Here is a 19,707-nt window from a genome sequence, read left to right on the forward strand (position 1 = left end):
CATTTTCTCCCTGAAACATCCCCATTTGTTTCATTCAGAAGTAAGTTCGGCATTAAGAAGAAAGATTTAAAAAAGATCCCAGAGATGAAGCTTCAAAAAGTCATTTAACCTGGCAGGACCTATAGGTGAATTTTATTTCTTTTAATTTTATTTCTAAGTGTAGCTACATTAATAGACAGTAGAATTTTTCTAAGCTGTTTACTGGAAAACTTGCAAATTGCCGCGTCAACAGATTCTGTAGGAGATTTGTTTTCCCTTCTAGCTATTCACTTACTGATTTTTTCCCTCCTGTGTTCCCATCGCTAATTTCCTATCTTTGCATCATAAAAACAACCAATAACCTTTGAAAGTTAAATCATTAACTCAACAAATGTCTTGAGAATTTACTATGTAATAGACCTGAGCACAGAAAGTCTTCTTTCTAGTGAGGGAGTAAAAGCAAGCAATAAATAATTAATTTTAAAAAAATACCTAAATTCAACAATTTAAGAATATCGTTATTGTTGTAATAGATGTATGTTATGGGAACACAGAGAAGTTGAGAGAAAATTATGTTGAGAGGGTCAGGGAAACTTTAATGAGATAATATTTGAGCTGTTTCAGAAACAAAAGTTACCCAAAACAGTAATCAAGAGGATAAAATGCGTATTGTTAAAATTAGATTTGCACATTGTTCAACAAGCTCACTCAAGGATTACTTAACCCTACAGGAGTATTCACCAGTGTTTGACTTCGCTATTCACTATTTCATTAGAGCTGACTTTGAGGAGGTACTTGTTGACAAAGACTTAAGGCCTGTAGAAAGATAATCTCAAGGTTACATTTGATTTCTCTGTGCAAGGTCCTCAATCCCTAACTGGGTCTATGGCCGCACAGCAGGAGGTGAGCCTCTTGGTGGGAAGCAAAGCTTCATCTGTATTTGTAGTGCTCCCCAGCACTATCATCACCGCCTCACCTCCATCTCGGATCATCAGGCATTAGATTCTCATAGGAGCACCAGTCCCTGGTGCCAAAAAGGTTGTGGACAGCTGCTCTATAGGACTAATCCATTTTGTCTCTAATTCAAATTCATTTCCAAACACTTTTATTGGTAGATTATACTTTGTTCCATCAAATGCTCTTTGATCCAGGTTTTCTACCTTCCTATTATTATGATTCATTACTGAGTTGAATAAAACCTTTGACATATATTCCTTACATATTTGAATGAGAGTCATGTTTATACTTTCTGAATATTATACTTTGACAAAGTGAGTCATGATCACTAGGCATTAACCTGGAAGTTAGAGTGGATTCCTTCTTTTGAATGATTCCCCCCCAGCACCACCCCAAAAGAACACAAGTACAGAGCAAAAATAAAATAGTATGTTGAAACATAACAGTTTGCTTCTTCACTCTCCCCATCTGGGCATCTGTCTTTCTTACATCTCTAGAGGTTATCTCATTAACTCTCCTTTTTAGGCTTATGTTACTTTCTCATAATTTACCTTTTTATGGTATCTATTAACTCTATGGAATATAAAGGATTTAGTTTACTCCTCTCCTTTCCAACTTTGTATCATTCTTCTGTGTTATACTTGTAACTTTAATATACCTAAACATTTGTCTTGTTTCATTAAGCTCAGGCCAAAAAAAAAAACGTCATCTTCCCACTTGTTAAAGGTATTCATTCCTTCACCCTTCTCTTGACTCCGTGTCTACCATTATCTGTCAACCTTGCCTCACTTTTATTGTCAAAGTTTATAACATTTGGTTAACTTGCTTATGTATTTCCTTTATAGGTTGATTCTAAAGTTGGAAAAAAGAGTTTATTATGACTATATAAACTGTTCATTGGTGATCCGGGTAGTATACTTAGCTGTCATTTCTCTTTGGATTCAGTATCATAACCCTAAACCACAGAAGTCAAATGCATTCTTTTTTATTGTTATGCTTATTTGGTTGTGGTTTCCTTATACAGACTAATGTTCTTTTGAATCGGTGGTTTCTAATCGTCTTTATGGAGGACACACAGAATTTCTTCACATCACATCACTTGGCTCACTGGCAAAACTCTCTACTGGTAGCAACCTGCTCCATTTTTCTTCTTGATGATATCATTCTTAGAGTCCTTGGACTTCTTAGATTTTAACCAAACACTTTCTAGACTTGCTGCACAACTGGTATTGAAACCAGGACCTAATACTAAAGCAGACATAATAGTTTTTTTGTTGTCATTATTGTCGCTCTTGTATTTTTTGTCTTTTTTTTTTTTTTAATGTCATTCTGGTAATAACAGCAGGACTCCTCACTGTATGCTGGAGATCACCAGACCAAGCCAGATCAAACTGGTCCCAGATGCTTGAGCACGCACAGTTAGCAGTCAAATGACCCTAAACTGACCTAGAGAGCACAACGGAACCAAGATTCACAGAACTCAAGTAACAGAGATGCTCCTGTTGCCAATCAGATCTGTTTAAAAGCAAGAAGTCCATAATAAGAAAATCCGGTGCCCAGACAAAATATGAAGACATACAAGAGGGACCAATCAAAATGCCAGATTGGAATTCTTCTTTGTTATTTTTTTTTAATTCCCATACCTTACCTAAATTGGCTAAGCTCAAAAACTACCCAATCAGACACTCCTAAATTAAAATTTATAAATATGTATAACCTCTTCTTACCCTCACCTCTTAAAACTTGTCTCACGTCTTTAAGGAAACAATTCTGAGCTTTGTCTATTTTCTTGTCAGGAAGTCTTAACAATACATTCCTTTCCTCTGCAAAAAGACACTGTCTCGGGATTTGGGTATTTCTGTTTTGTGATGGACAATGAGCCCACCTGTTTGGCTTTATTACAATATCTTTGATTTTTTTAAAGGGGCTCTTCTTTAGTTTCACCATTTCTTGGTATCTTTAAAAATTACTTCTTGAATTTCATTCTCAATTTTCAGGAATACATTCAGAATTATGAAAGGTCCAGGTATCTCGATGCTCTCAAATCCCTTTATCTCATTCTCGCTTACAGTTAAACAGAATTCTAGGCTCGAAATAATTTTATTCAGAAAATATAAAAAATCGATCTACTGTCTTCTTGACTTTAGTGTTGCTAAGGAAGTTTGATACTAGTTTTAAAATATATTCTTTTGTATGGTATGAGGTTTTCTGTTCTCCCTTCCAGAAGCTTTTGAGATCATTTTATTCTTAATTTTGAAAATTAAAGGTGATATATTATGGACATTTCTTTACTTCTTATTTATAACACTTGGCTCAGTATGTGTAAATTCAACCTATTGTCTCCTTTGAATCATATTTTAACATTTCTTTGATAATCAAATACCCCACTCCTCAAATTTATCTAGTATCTCTAGAAGTATTTTTAATGGGGTGAAGGATTTCTGCAGTAGTCTACTATATTTGATTCTTTTTATTTTTACTAAATATTCTCTTTACTAAATATGTCCTGGGAAACATAATTTATTGTTCATTTAATTAATTGAAAAAAATAATATTTAATTTATAATAAGTACAACTTATTCATTGTTTCTTTTTTATAGTGTTCTGTACTTTATAGTGTTCTGTACTTTATGAGTGACTTATGTTTTTTACTATTAGCAAGGATCAGAGATTTTAAATACACCCTCTGTCCCTCACATTATCTTAGCAATGGTTACACGAAATTCACTCATCATATTTGTTTTTCATGATGATTTTTCTCTCGTATGCAACTAGTTTTCTTCATAAGTCTGATTGTCATTTTCTATTTTTATTAAGAATAGGGAAATGAAAGTTTATTTATGGTTAGGATGTAAAAGAACATGAGCAAATGTCACTACTGCAACAATGAAAAGAACCAGCCACATCAAATTAATGTATACATTTAAAGAAGACATTGAAGAGCTATAGACTCAAAAAAATCTAAAAGAATCTACTCCAATAGATTTCATATTTGAGGGCAGTTACTGAGGTTGGAGCTAAGCAATAAGTGTGCTAGAGAAGGATGGCCTTTGTTTAGACAAGGGAAAAGTAGCCAAACTTTTGATGGACCTGTAAGCTATTGTGTTGGGTTTAAAACCAGAAAAGCTCTAAAGGCAAAAAATAAATTCCATAGTCTTAAATATAAAAGCTAGAGGTATAAAACTTCTAAAAGAAAATTTAGAATATCTTTGTGATTCTGAGTTGGGCAAAGATTTCGAAAAAAGGACACAAAAAACTCAGATCATAAAATAAAAATGTGAATAAAATGGATTTCATTAAAATTAAAAATGTCTTCCTTTCAGAAGACACCATTAAGAAAACAGAAAGTCAAGTAACAGACTTGAAGAACCTATCTGTAATATATATAAAAGACACAGAACTTATATCTAGATATTTAAGAGTTTCTACAACTCAATAATTTAAAGAACAACCCAATAAAAAACTGGGCAAAAGACTGAACAGACTCTTTGCAAAAAATATATAAATGACCAATAAGCACAAGCTAAAATGCTTAACATTATTTGCCAACAGGAAAATGCAAATTAAAACATGAGATACCATTTCACATCAACTAGAATGGTTAACATTAATGAGGTGAACCATACATTTGTTAGCAGGCAGATAGAACAATTGGATCTCTCACACATTGCTTGTGAGAGTATCAAGTGGGAGTTGGCTACACTGGGAACCACTGGGTTACTAAAAGTAAATAGACATCTATTCCATGACACAGCAATTCCACTCCTTGATATTTACCACAAAGAAATTAAAATTTATGTCCAGACTAAGATGTGTTCACAAACATTCATAAAAGCATGATTGGAAAAGCTCAGATGTCCACCAAAAAGTAAATGAAAAATTGTGACACATCCATACAATGATACTGGTGAGAAATAGTGAATAATCTACTAACACACATGAGGACATGGATGCATCTCAAAACCACCAAGCTGAAAGAAGCCAGAGACAAGTGAATATACCCTGGAAGACCATTTAAATGAAGTACTAGAAGAGGCAGAAGGCTGTTGCCTCAGGACTGACTGAACTTACTAGTGATGAAAATGTCCTCCATATTTATTGTGGCAGTATACACATTTGTCAAAATTCAAATTATACATTTAAAATCTGTTATCTCAGAAAAGTTGATTATAAAAATGAATGATGAGAGTGAGCTAACTATTTTAGTGCAGGTGAAATTCCTTCTGTTTTATAGTCGAGTCATTTTACATAATGGTTAGGATACAGAACTACCTATATGGGAAACAAATTCATGTACGGTGAAAATGACCTTTGAAACACTAGTATAAAAGTGTTCAGTATTTCCCAATAAATGTATCACAAATATCTCCCTCTAGGGCACACATCAAATGGAACACCATATGAAATAAGTACTTTATGTATTTTTAATCTATTATAATAAACATCTCTAAGAATTATATGCTATTCAATACAGTGAGGTGCTCACACTAAGAAAACCATGAAAGAATTGAGAACTAATAAATTAGCCAATTTATGTCTCCTATCCCATCTTACTATTTGTCTAGAAATGTTTCCATTGAGTAGAATGGCAAATACTTAAATCATTTTTCTCAGTGTTCTTGTCAATCATATATAGTTGAATTAAGATAAGTTCAATGTACATAACAGTTAAGATTCTTTTATATTCAGGTCTATTTACCACTAGTTTCCACCAATAAATATGATGGCTGCCTGGCTAGGGGCTCTGTGGCTGTGATGGAGCTAGAATATTAGCTGGCTGTCCTCAAGGATGGACAAGGAGAAAAGGAATCTCAGGCTTGGGGTGCCCTGTAATACAAGGGTAAGGACCTTACTTGGACACCCATTAATTGAAAGCTCTAATTTTTCCCAAAGAAATTCACTCAATGTCTTCAGAAAAAAAAAAAGCCTTCCGGTTTTTTGCTGGGAGGGGGTTAGGGAGGGGAATCAGATACACTGTAGTCAGAATTAATCCTTTCCTCCTTAATACCCATACTTTTCCCAATTTTAGAGCCTCACTGAGTGGTTTTCTCTTATGTCTTACTAAACTATGATTTATATATCAAAAGATAATATTTCCTTCATTTATCTTCCAAAGATGCTTTGAAATATTATCTGGACTGTCTTCCTATTTTATATGTGTATTTTATTTTCTAAGGAGAAAATGAAATTACAGTCATAAACTTACTCAAAATTAAGGTTACAATGCTCTCTACATCTCTACACAAAGGGTTCCAAACTTTTAATGCACGGATGGACTTAAATGGATCCAAATGCACTCTGAAATTCTATACTAATGATGTGTATTTAAGTGGTCATCTTCTACAAACTCATTCCATGCTTTCACTATAGAAACAGGATGCAGTGTAATTGAAGAAAGATGTCAGAAAATTAGTGATTGCAACAAATGTATTATATTTTATTTCTGGGGAAGGAACCTTTGATCAGTTTTATAATGGTAGATAGACAGACAGACAGATAGTGTTCAAACTAGGCAAACAGCTCTTCGGATAGCCCATTTGAGGTAAAACGTTAAAGCAGTGCTTCTTGACTTCTGAAGTCTAATGGAGCAAGCCTGGTAGCTTCTTAAACTTTTTCAAAATTCTAATAGAAGACCCATAACCTCTCAAGGAAGGAATTACATTTTGGAGACAAGGAAAGCAAGGGTTACTTAAATGTATTCCTTTTGAGAGTAATCAGGTCCTCTCCTTGGAAAGAATAACCAAAAGCTCTGGAAGCTCTAGAAAGAAAATCTTCCAGTCCAGAAATGGCAAATAGATTTTACCTTCCATGTTACAATTAATTATTTTCTAAAGAGATTTGTTGAGAGGATTATAAGGCTCCTGAGCGGAAATATATTTATGTTCCCCTCCCCCAACCCCATATCCATTGAGTACCTACTATTTGCCAGCCAGAGTTGGGAACCAGAAGATATATTGATAATAAATAAATTAATTAAAATAAAAAGTAAAAGAATATTTGTCTGGAAGTGCTTGCATTACAATGAAGGAGACTGACTTATAAACAATTATATGATCCCTCTTCATAGTAAGAGTCATAATGCAGGTTTGAAAAAGAGAGTCAAAAGAGAGGAAGTGACATACGGCTCGAGAGTGTCCCAGAAAGCTTCCATAAATTGTATCTTAAAAGATGAGGAATTTTCCAGATTTTTTTCTAGGTGGAGGAGATGAGGCAGTGGGTAGGGACTGGTAGTACAGGAAAAAGGACCAACAGGTATAAAGGAGAGGGGATTTAAACAGACATGACATATTTCTGGAAAAAATGGAGACGGTCACTGCACCCGGTGGGAAGGCTGGGGGTGAGGGGAGGGTAGGAAAACACCGGAGATAATGCAAAAAGGCAGAATGTAACGAGGATGTTTATACTATACAGTAAGGTCTTTGGACAATTTTTTAGGCAGTGGGGGAGTGGTGGTCACACTTTTCAAATGTTTTCACATTTATTTCCACTTAAGCCTCTCAAGAATATGGAATAGGCACAGATCAGCTAAATGAGAAAAATACTAGTCTGAATATTTTAAAGCGTCACAAAGAAATGGCAAAGTAGAGGTGGGTTTAATATCATTGGTGGTAGTGACAGTGGTGCGTGTGCGCACATGCATTATTCTGGGAAATAACAGCTAAATCTGTGTAAGATTGTGAACACAGCAACAACTCAGATTTTTTTTTAGTTTCAAAGGCCTTGGGTAAAATTCAACTCAAGCAAACAGACAGACTGCAAAACAATGCTCAAGGGGAGAAACACAAATCTTTTCTTCAGTAACTGTCAAAAAGAGACTATTCTTAAATGATAGCTATTTGAATTAGAAACAAAAAATAAAGGCAGATGCTACCACTTTCAGAAGCAGAATCAAGGAACAATAAAGCAGGGATGCTTTAGCGCTGGGTAAAAAATTCTGAGTAGAGTTAGCCCCTTTATATGCATTTTAAGGCCCCAACCCAAAAACAGAGTTTCTTGTTCTAAAAGGGTAGTTTTAAGAGTTACTTAACTGCTCCCTCCCTCAGTTTCCCTATCTGTAAAATGAGATAGCCTCATAAGAGCCACCAGCAGAGGTAGCGGGGGAAAAGACCTCTAGAATATTTAGAGAAAAAATCAGACTATGTCCCGAATAAAAACTTTCTTAATGGTATTCTGTCATTTCATGGTATAGAGTAGGTGCTAAAATTGAACAAGAAGTCCTGTATAAAAATTCTGTCATTTCTTTATCTCAATCTGTTTGGACCTTCACATTCTATATTCGATTGATACTTACCGATAGTGGTCAAACATCCCTAGAGAGTGTTGCTGTATCACCATTAATTACTAGTTTATTTGAAATTAAATGAAACAATATTTTCTGAAATCTAGGATATTCTAAGGCTTACCTGATCCAAACTCCCATTTTACAGACCAGGAAATCGAAACCCAAGAGTGAGTAGGTGGCGTGCAGACACCAAGTAGCAATCTTGACACAGCCTCCGGCTCAGGGAACATGCTCAGTATATACTGGCTGAACAAAGAAACAAAGCCGGCCAAGGAAACTGGCCCTCTGAATTTCCCAGAAAGATTCTCCTTTTACAAGAAAGTGGTTCTGCTGATGCTTTCCTGTTCGACACTAAGATATTTATTATCTGAGATGAAATTTCAATGCATGATGAATTTCAGAAGGAATTTAGTGATGGCTGAGGAAAACCGTAAGAGAAGGATCTTCAAAAGACTTGAACAGTTAGCTTCACTGTACTGCTGATGTGCTGGGAGGCCAAGAAAATACAGAAACCATCATTTCTACCTCCAAAGGAAACAGACTAGCATGAAAGTGATCTACACAAACACTAACACGTGCATGAAACAAGCATAAGACTTTATGTATGAGAAAGATCCCCAAGAGGGAAATAAGCATATATACACACACAAACGCCCTGACTGTATCTGAAGGCTTCTTCTCTTGAACCATCCATGTTCCCACACTTAGTAGTGACTAGCAGAAGCCATGACAAAAACTCCTCAAAAGCAGTTTCCCTTTAGAAACATTTTTGGGAGGTGTGCTGAAATTTTCTACTTATATAAGAGATTGGTAATAGACTAATTTGTACTTCATAGGAAAAGCACTGTTACCTTGTACATATTTGTAATATCTCTGACTTTTAAACTTTATTATGGAAATTGAGACTTTGAAAAGCACAGCTAAAATAAAGACTTATGCTCAAGTCTTATAAAAACTTACATGACAGTACCACAAATCGAGTCGGTGCATAAAGGAATTCAGCTCTTCAGAGTTCCTTCTCAAGACAATTAACCTTGTTGATATTCCTTAAATGTGCTAAATAGTTCCAGGCTCCCTTTCAATCACTCTGCTTAGACAAAATGTAACATCTACATTTAATGACAGTTTTTCCTCAGCATAATTTCCAACATATTAATTAAATGCATTTTTTTTTTTTTTTGGCAACAGGGTCAGCTTCTTTCAGGGTTTCCAAATACTTGTAATAAAAATGATACAGCTTTTAGAAAACTACAGCATTTTGCTTCCAGCTGAAGTTAAGGGAATGCATAGATGTACACAGTGACTAAGAGAGGCCGCATAAAATAGAGCATCATGTCATTTTCCTGCTTAGGAGTATCATCCCTCATATGATCTCTAAAACTAAGAATAGCTTAATATTAATACAGGGATTTTTAAGGAACCAGCACATACTAGCACTATACAAGCACCATTTTATTTAATCCTCACTTTAAGTATATCAAGTAGACATGAGAAGCATCTCCGTCTTACAAATGAAGAAACTGAAGCCGGGAGCAGTTCAGTGACTTGCCATCGGTCGTACATCCAGAAGGTGAAGGAGGCAACATCTGAACCCATGCTGCCTCACTCTAGTGCTCTTTGTTAAATGACATTGGCTCTGCCAGTCATGATACAGTGTTTTCTAAACTGCATGTTTTATAGTTTCTGATATGACCATTCACATTGTTTCATAATCAATAGGGTCACACTCAGAAAACCAAGCTGTATTAGAGTGCTTTAACGCGATGATCCCTGAGGGCAGTAGAGATATTTGCTATTAATTTTTTATCTCTCCTCCCTAAAGTTATCAGGAAAACATACAATTCATTGTTTAATAACCACTGTCCCTAACTGGCCATTTGGAAAGCCTCAAGCAGGGAAATTGTAGTTGTTGTTATTGTTGTTTTATTTAATTTTTTTTAGGAGGGGGATTGTTGCCCCACACTTGGTTCGGAATTAAAATGGAAGCAGGGGTACTTATGCCACAGCTAACATGATGGTTAAGACGTGTTTTGGTGATAAATAGACCTACTCTTGAATTCAGCTTCTGTGACCAAGCAGTATGGTTTGTAGCAAAGTTACCTTATTTTTCTTGGTAAAAAATTCCACATCTGCAAATTAGGAATAATAATAATACCAACCCAATTTGGTATTTTTTGCTGTTTGGCTTTTTACTCACTGTTTTTGAGATTCATCCATGTTATTGCATTTATCAGCAGAATGTGTCTTTTTATCGGTGACTTGTGCTCCGTTTTGTGAAATGTTTCAGAGTTCATCCATTTTCCTAATGAGGGACTTCTGAGTTGTTTTCAGCATTGGAACATTATAAATAAAACTACTATAAACATGTGTGGATAAATGTTTTCAATCCCCTTGGATAAATACTTAGGACTAGAGTTGCTGTATCTTAGGATAAACAGTTATATAATTTCATAATAAGCTGCCAGATGATTTTTCAGAGTTTGAAATATCTTACACTTCTGCCGGTACTATATGAGAGTGAGTTCCAGTTGCTCCTAACTTTTGGTAACTTTTAGTCATTCTAATAGGTGTGAAGTGGTATCTCTGTGTTTTGAACTTGCATTTCTCTGATGACAAATTATGTTAAACACCACTGTTTATGTTTATTAGTCATTCCATATCTTGTTTTATGAAGTGCCTCTTCTTGTACATGTTAGATATATGTGTTATAAATATTTTCTCCCACTCTGTAGGCTATTTTCTTTTTTGTTTGTTTTTTTCTTTTGATGAGTAGATGTTTTTAATTTTTATGTAGTTCAATTTATTTTTCCTCCTCTATGGTTTGTGCTTTATGTGTTCTTCAGAAGAAAACTTTGCCTCCTAAATTACACACTTAATTGTATCAATCATTAAATAATAATATTCTTAGAGCTTCCTGGTTTTTAGACATGAGGCTTTTTTAAAAAAAAAATCCTTCTTTTTCAGAGATTAGGGAACAGGTTTCGCAGTGGTTTTAAATTTTATTTGGAGAGTTTTTTTTAAAAAAAACAAGATTCCTGGACTTCACTTCAAGAGGTTCTGACTTAAGTCTGGGAAAGGCTGTGAGGATTTGCATGCCTAACAAGTTTAGGTGATGCTGAGGCTGCTGGTTTATGGACCACACTTTGAACACCATTGGCTTAGAAAAATTAAATGGCTTTTCTAATGTTCACAAAGAAGCTTGTTTGTCTTTTCTAAAGTCTGAGCCCATAGCCACTAATTTATACTGTCTTCACTTGAAAAGACATCTGAAAAATCTGCTCAGGGCACTGGAGCATAGGAGCCAGGAAGCATTATGGTAGATTGATGTACCAACATTGCCTCATTTCCTTCTTCCTTCCAGGAAATTGGATTTCGGTCTGTGAGCGGGGACATATACCTATCTCTACACACTACAGCTGAATTTAGCCCTGTGATGAACGTGCACTGCAAACCAGATGTTCTTCTCCCTGTATGCTCTGTCAACGATCAGAGAGCTTTATTTTCCCCTGAAGGGTTGATCAGTCTTTAAACCAGGAACATTTTTATGGCCAAGTCCTTTAAAACTTTCTCTGCTAAATTTATGTTTCAAGTAGTCGGCATCGAGGTGAATATTCTTGACACAACACAGGCATCCTGAATTAAAGATCAACACTCTTAAAGCAAAGAACACCGCCATCAAAATCCAACCCAAACCCCTAAGCTTCTCTAGATTTTTAGGACAAGCAGAGAAGAGCTTTTGAGCTTTCCTTTCCAAAAGATCAAGGATGTGTGGGCAGAGAACTGCACTGCAACTATACATCTATTATGTAGAATGTTTGTACTTCTGCAAGGACTCAAAAACAGTTCACTGTACGCATTTTCCTTCTGATTGTTAAATTACCTATTTAGCCTTTGAAACCATGTTAATGGTAAATGAATTCATAAATAGTATTTATACTTAAACAGCTTTACGGACGCACTGATTCAAAGAGGGAAAAATAATTTATCTTCTTTAGGAAAAAATAATTCTCCTGAACAAAATGAAGAGAAGAGAAGCGTCTATTTCAATGCCAGCCTCACGTTTCACCAGTCTCTTAGCATTCTTTCATAGGTACTATCAGCAATGTGAATATCAGAGCTCAATGATTTCTGCATGGGCACTGGAGGAGTTTACCAAAATCAGACAGACAGAAAGCATGCATGCTTTATCCTCAAACAGGTCTATACATAATCAGCCAAAAGTATATGCCACACTTATTCTAGCAGTGAGAAATCCAGAGGTAAAATGAAAGCAGGCCTGTGGCTAGAACTAATTTGCTTTCCATCAGCTCTGGACCTCTCTTTGCAAAAATAATGACACATAGTAGCCTTATGTGACATGAGAAGGAAGCCAACCCAACCCCTTAGCTATATCGTTCTCCCAGTTCCTGGAAGCCTTTAGATTGAGGTTTTTCCTTTTTCTTTTCTTTTTTTTTTTTAAAGGAAATTAAAATGATAACAAATGAGTTATCAGTAGAATTGTCACAGACAATCTACAATTTCTCTTGGACGTGCCATGTGGTCCCAGGCAGTTAAACCACATTGTCCCAGCATTCTTAGCCAGCAGTGTACACCATCCTACTATTGTTCTATACAGTAGGGAAGAGAGAGGCTTAGATCCTAACAAGTCTGGGAATGAGTCTGCACCCTGACCCTTCCTGGCTACAAAGCCTCAGAAAACCCTTTTTTACTTATCTCTTCTTTGGTTTCCTGGACCAGAAATCCCTATTCTGGATAGATGTTATCAGCTGTATTTGTGATTTTTCTGCCCAAAGCTTATAGGGCAATACCTGACTCTCAGTAAGCACACCATTAATGGATTCTCTTTTTTCCTTCATTTGTCCCTCTTTCTCCACCCCCTCCACACACACACACACACACACACACACACACACACACACACACAGAGTAGACATCATCGAATTATATAATATATATATTATACATATGTGTGTATGTGTATATACATACACACAAATTATTACTGTAATCAGAAAAAAAAAATGGGACCTCTTTAACTACAACTTCAAGTCTGCCAGCATGGGTATGTATCCAGAAGAAGTATAAAGACAGCTCCCTCAAAGACCTTAAGATATAATGCAATGCTTTGCCTAAGTTTCTGTGGATAATGAAAGATAGAAATTGCGTATTACACAGCATCAATTCTCATCTCTAGATCTGAAGTCTTATCACGTAGGCCCCAACCCAATTTCTCTTTTGTTTCCATCAGAGATACCTACACAAATCTCTCCCTTCGCTGTGTCTTACTGCCCTCTGGTCACCTCTTTATCACCGAGACAACACAGACTTCAGTTTCTCCCATTATGTCTTTATCCCACCACATCCCACAAGCTTGTAGAAAGAAAAGGTCATGGCTTAAAAGGAGGAAGGAAAAAGAAGAAAAGGGATGGGGAGGAGAAAAGGCTGTGAAAATGACTGTCTTTAAATGTATTTTCCTTAAAAAATAATAGATCAAAACCACAAGTTCTTACCTTAGCGATCTTATTCTTCCTGAGTCTTGAATGCAGATCTCAGGGTGACATTGGAGTTGAGATCATCCCCTCAGGCCAGCATCAGAGAGTGTTTTCTTAACCTCCACAGGGGTCCAGTCCCACCTTCTCCACAGCCCAGAGGATGGAGGTTTCTTCCACGTCTGCAAAATTACAAGAAAAAGATGTTAATAAAAAACAAAAAAGACAACTGTGATATTAAATTCAAGACCATTTGAGGAGACTAGACAGAAGATATGCTAAATTTCGATTGGCATACATGCATAACACCTGAACGGATTCAGTCTTGTTTAGAATCATGGAATCATACAAAATCAGAAAAAGCCATAGTATATCAAGAAAGGGAAGATTTTTTAGGGCATGACTAGCCAATTTTGCTCATTCAACTTACAGGGAAACTGAAGATCAGAGAGGGAAAGTGATTTCCTCCTGGTGATTGAGGCATATTTCAACCAGTGAAGCAGGCAAATGTTTAGAAAACACACACAAGGTGTTTAATGCTGTGGTCTAGGCTGAACCAAGACAAGGGGACAGTGTGCCACTTCATCTTGAAATATTTCCTTCACCTGGTCTCTAAGGACACCAAACCTGCCTGTTGTCACTGGCTGCTCCATCTTGGCTAACTCTGTTAGTCTTCCTACTTTATTCTTTCGGACAGGGGCAAGTCTGTTCACCCTGTTGGTCAGCCTAAACCCTTCCAGGCAACCTTGACTCCCCTCTCATATACACCTCACCACATCGGCAAATTCTGGTGGCACTATTTTCACAGTAAATCCAGTGGATGATGACTCTTACCTCTTCCATTACAGAAAAGGCTGGCACTCTCAATTAGACTCTTGAGTAAATAGTGACATACCCTTGCTCAAAACCTTCCCTATCCCCTAGAATAAAGATCAAAGTCATTACAATGGCCAAAAAGGCCTCTCCAAGGTGATGCTCTGTCAACATTGTCTTTGTCTCCCACTCCTCTCTCCTCCTCTCCTTTCATTTATTCCTCTCCAGCCATGCTGGCCTAGCTGTTCCTCTAACTCCACTTGAGACTCAGACACTCACAGTTCTCTTTATCCGAAACACTCCTTTTCCCTTGCTATGTTACATCACTATTCCAATGTTACCTTTTCGGTGAGACAGGCTCCCTTATTCTGAGCAGTCTAAGAATGATTAAGAAATAAAGTGCAATATTTAAGAATGAGGTTTGGGAATAATCATAGTATTCACATCTTGGTTCAACCATTATGAAATGCTGACAAAGACACTCTAGCTCTCTAAATATCTAATTTTTCTATAAAAGTGAGATGATAAAAATAACTAACCATTTATAATGCTTATGAAAATGAAACAAGGCAAAATAGTTAAATCATTCATTAGCATGTAGGATATAAGTGCTCAATAAATGTTTGCTGCTTGTTTTTATGTTTATTGTTGTAGGCTTACATTCTGCATGACATTACATAATTTTACCTACCTGCATTTCACTCCCCACCAGAATCTGAATCTTTCCATCTTATATCACATGGAATTGCTTTTGAGGCCCTTGGTGACTTTGGGCAACTTTTTCTGAACCATTGCTAGGTTCAGACAAGTATCGTTACCCCAACTTCCCCTACCTTCTGGAGGCAGATGGGAGAACTTTATAACATGGTTCATTTCCTGTCCTCTTGCTGATGCCTGGCAATTTGAAGATGATCTTGGCCCTGGTATTATAGCAGGCTGATAATCATCAAGCCACAGTCTACAATTATTCCTGCACTCCAAAGCCAAGAAACACAAAACTTTGAAAGCAAACAATGCTGTAATTCAGCACAATGATATATGGAGTTATTAAAGAAATTGTGCTGACTGCTTTGAGAATTCAAGTCTCCAGTCTATCCAAATGCATCTTTCTTTATTTTTGTCCCAACTAATATTAAGAAACTGTCAATGTTCAGGAATAGCAACATAAAAATATGTCACCTACCTTTCAGGTTTAGTTAGACTATAACCTAATAAAAAGTTAAGATGCATCTGGGAAAACTTACGATCCATTCTAAGACACTGAAGGACTTGCTAAAAATGCATTCACTAACAAATGTTTCCTGAGAACATAATATTTGCCATGCACTTTGTTAAGGACTGGGGAGATGTGAGAAATATTAAATATTTCACTCCTACTTTCGCAAAGATTTCATTCTAGCAGGTCTTTATCTTTTGCGGTTTCCTGACTTCTGCCCAGACTTGGGAAGACACGACAAACTCCAGAAAAGTTGCTGATTTGCCCAAGTAGTGATACAGGGTGGGCCTATATAGATAGCCTCATTTCTGCTTGATATATAGAGAAAATTTTATATTTCTTGGTTTTCTCGGAAGTTAAGCTTATTTTAGTTACCTCACAACACCCCTCCCAACACACACCTCTTCTGAGTTGATCCTAGTTTATTTCCCTTCTTCTAAAAATAAAAATAAGTACTCACCAAGCCCACAAATACACTATCCATTAAGAAGATGCCACACAAATAATATGCTATAGAGGTATAGAGGGCACTGGGATCAGAGGACAAAGCTTCGGAAATTAACATTTTTGAGACCTTTGGAAACTGTAATAGGATTAATGTGGTGTTACGGCAAGATAAACTGAGAAAATATACACTAGGTATGTTGTCAAAGGGAATAATATCAAGAAAAGAACAACATACTTTTTAAATTACCAGTGTCTCCATGAGCAGAGTGTTAATCAACAAGGTGGGTGGCATCTCTGCCTGCCGGGCAGCCTTGAACGCATCAGGGAATCTGTCATTTTTCAGGAGGTATCAATTAGTGGTCGCTCTGATGGCAGAGTATGAACCACGCCTCTTTAATGATTGGGCTGGATTGAAAATGATTCCTGTGAGTATTAAACTCTCACAGGCACCGATCCACAAATGCAGCCAGACACACTCCAGAGAGGCCAAGACCAGGGAGAAAGAAGAGGGACATAAAAAAATTGAGAACTCTAAAACGGATCTTGATTAAGTGAAAGTGTGCCAGAGGGAAGGATGAGCTATAAATTAAATCTCTACCAACGGGGTTAGGTCCTACTAGGACCTGGGGAAACATGGCCATAAAGACGTGCATTTCAAGGAGAACTGTGATTCTAGGTTTGCCACATATACCACATATACAAGGCTGAGCCTCACATACCTACACACGGCATCCACATTGCCGGCAATGCTTTACAACACGTCTATTACATTCAATTGCATATAAGGAAGTTGGCGTTTGTAGACATTAAGTAAATTGCTTGAAATCACCTAAGTAGAAAGTGACAGTCAGGATTCAAACTCAGAACCAACCCTGGGGCTTATTGGTGTTTCCTGAGCACTCTGAAAATCACAATGAACTCTTTCCTGGATTCAATTTCTAATTAAACCTAGTCCTGATGCTTGGAAATGCCATAGTTTGAACTTCAAAGCAAGAACCTAGTCTCCTAAGAATGTAACTGTGAAAACTGGCCCAGTTCAGTCTCTGCCAAGCAGAGTAAAACACCCACATAGGAGACGACATGTTTCTTCTGAAGCCATACAGGAGGTCACACCACTCATTGGAACAGCTGCTTCCTGAGCAGGAGAGATAGTGAGCCAAGTCACCACTGGCAGTAGGTCTTGATTTGCAAAATATTAATCACACTTCCTACTGGTCGACATTAATGAAACAATGCTGGGCTCACGAAATGTAAAATACTGAAGGGATGAAGGTGTTCATCTGCAACTGGAATCACTGTATTCTGGCTTAATATTAAACATCTTCCCTTCTATTAATTCCTAGTCTGGATACCAAGCAACTGAAATGCTGGGGAACAGAAAAAGGAAATCCATGCCACTTGATTTTAAGGATGATAGAAAACACCTAGTGCCTTTTAGACACCAGGTGTCTCTTCCCAATGCATTAGCACCTTCTGTCCTTAACCAGTTAGCCTTTCAACTGAATGGTGAAATCAAAGGGCGTCTAGAAGAACAGTCACTGAACACTGCAATGGAATTTTAGAGAATTTTCTAGCATCTGGGTTAATTGCTGATCTGTATTATTCTTGCTAGTTAATGAAATGTTTACCTTAAAGTTCATAAAATGGGTTAGACACTGACAATTTGTAGGTGGCTCAGATGTGCTTTTAAAATTTAGTGCTCATGAAGGGTAGATGCCCACCTCCACCCCTCTCCAGATGCACCTACCCACTATCCCTCCAAGCCTGACATTTGCTATTTCAGATATCTAGAAATATAGGTCCACTCTTTACTTTAGGAAATTGGTCTTTGTCGCCAGAGAAGCAGTACTTGTTCTCAACACAAAAGTATATATGAGAATCCCCTAAATACATCTGCTCTCAGTATGATTTACCTATTCAATCATAACTCCTCATAAACTTCTATACATGTCTGTCAACAGACAATATAGATACTGGCAGAATTCACAAAACAGGGGTGTTTTGTGCTGCCTCAAACCCAAACAACAGCTGAGTTCACCACACTCCCCTTATCTGCTAAGGTGGGTTCAGACTTGGACCACATGCTTAGATGAACTAGTGATTACATTACCTTGGGCCATTTTAACTGGCTTTTCTCCATGTATTTTAAGATATCAACAAGATAAAGTACAAAGTATCACCTTGCCCCAAGAATACTGGCCCCTATTAGTCACACATGTAAATTAGATCCACAGTATTATACCACTGTGAACAAGAAGAAAGCAAAAGCCTTCTATTTAAGTGACTGTAAACAAGGACATTATTTTGCCATAAATTAACATACATTCCAAGGGTAATTACTGGTTAAAAGTATTAGATCCTTGCCTGGGTTTGATTCATGGCTCACCTACCCACTACCTATATCTTTGGGTGTGTTATTTAACCTCTCAGTGCTTCATGTACGATATAAAAATCATTAAAGTTACGCCTTGAAGGGTTATTTGTGAGGAGTAATTTTAATACAATGGTGCTGTTTGAATTAATACAATGCATGTATGTTATTAATTTATGGTGCTATGAATTTTCTTACCTATTAAATGGGCATAATGCCTCAACTGTCTCTTACATAATATGAGTAACGACACATTTATGTCCTGCCTGCTAGTCCAAGTCACTGAGAGCATGAACTTGATGTGTGTCATGTTTATTTCATTGAGGCACAGAGTATGAATGCAATATAGAGCCAAGGCATAGACATAATGTCAGTATGTGGACATAAATTAATCATTTATATGTGATACCCTCTACTGACTGATGTCAAAAGCTACACCATTTCCTTGCTAACTCCATGGTGGCAAACAAGAAAGAATTACCAGGTTTCCTGCCATGTTGATGTGTTGGGTAAACCCAAATAATCTGAGGGCAAGAGGGGTAATGAATGTATAATTGATTATCATTATCAGTAATCAATAAGAAGTCTCAGAAACTATTTATTGAGCTTATACGGGCCAGCACTGTGCTGAGCTTGTATTTGCTCATGAAATGTTCCCAATGCACTAATGTAGTGTTATCGGGATTCCCATTTTGCATATGGGGAAGGTGAAGGCTTAGAGTGTTAAAGTAACTGATGCAACATCATAGAGTGTTGAATAAGACCCAGGAGAGCCTTGAGTCCACCATCTTAACTTCCAACCACTATTACACTCTTTCATGCAAAACTGTGAACTTTTTTTTTTCCTGTGAGAAAAATTTTAAATGTTTTCTTACGCTGTTATTTATTTTCTTACATTGCTTATATAATTTTGGGAGGGGATAATCCTTTCATTTCATAAGAGCAAAGAGTTAATATTCCTAATATAAAGATCTTCTAAAGATAGAAATGAAAAACAGCAATAATTGTCTAGAAAAATAGAAAACAGATATCAACAGAAAGTTTGAAGGAAAATAAATGCAAATAGCCTAAGAACTCAACACATATAAGAGAAATGCAAATTATGAATAGAAAAATTAGATCATCAATGAGAGTAATAATTGCAAAAGATTAA

General features: G+C 36.6%; 1 protein-coding gene across 2 annotated transcripts in view; it reads right to left on the minus strand.

Annotated features, from left to right (window-relative positions):
- SGCD (sarcoglycan delta) overlaps nt 1–19,707 on the minus strand; it is an 811,202-nt gene that overhangs the window by 482,404 nt on the left and 309,091 nt on the right. For both annotated transcript variants that reach the window (XM_016167092.2, XM_016167093.2), the window contains exon 2: nt 13,729–13,889. The gene's annotated coding sequence lies outside the window, so the exon portion shown is untranslated. The remainder of the gene's footprint in view (nt 1–13,728; nt 13,890–19,707) is intronic.

The sequence above is a fragment of the Rousettus aegyptiacus genome, unplaced genomic scaffold (genome assembly GCF_014176215.1).
Source record: "Rousettus aegyptiacus isolate mRouAeg1 unplaced genomic scaffold, mRouAeg1.p scaffold_m13_p_7, whole genome shotgun sequence".
NCBI lineage: Eukaryota > Metazoa > Chordata > Mammalia > Chiroptera > Pteropodidae > Rousettus > Rousettus aegyptiacus.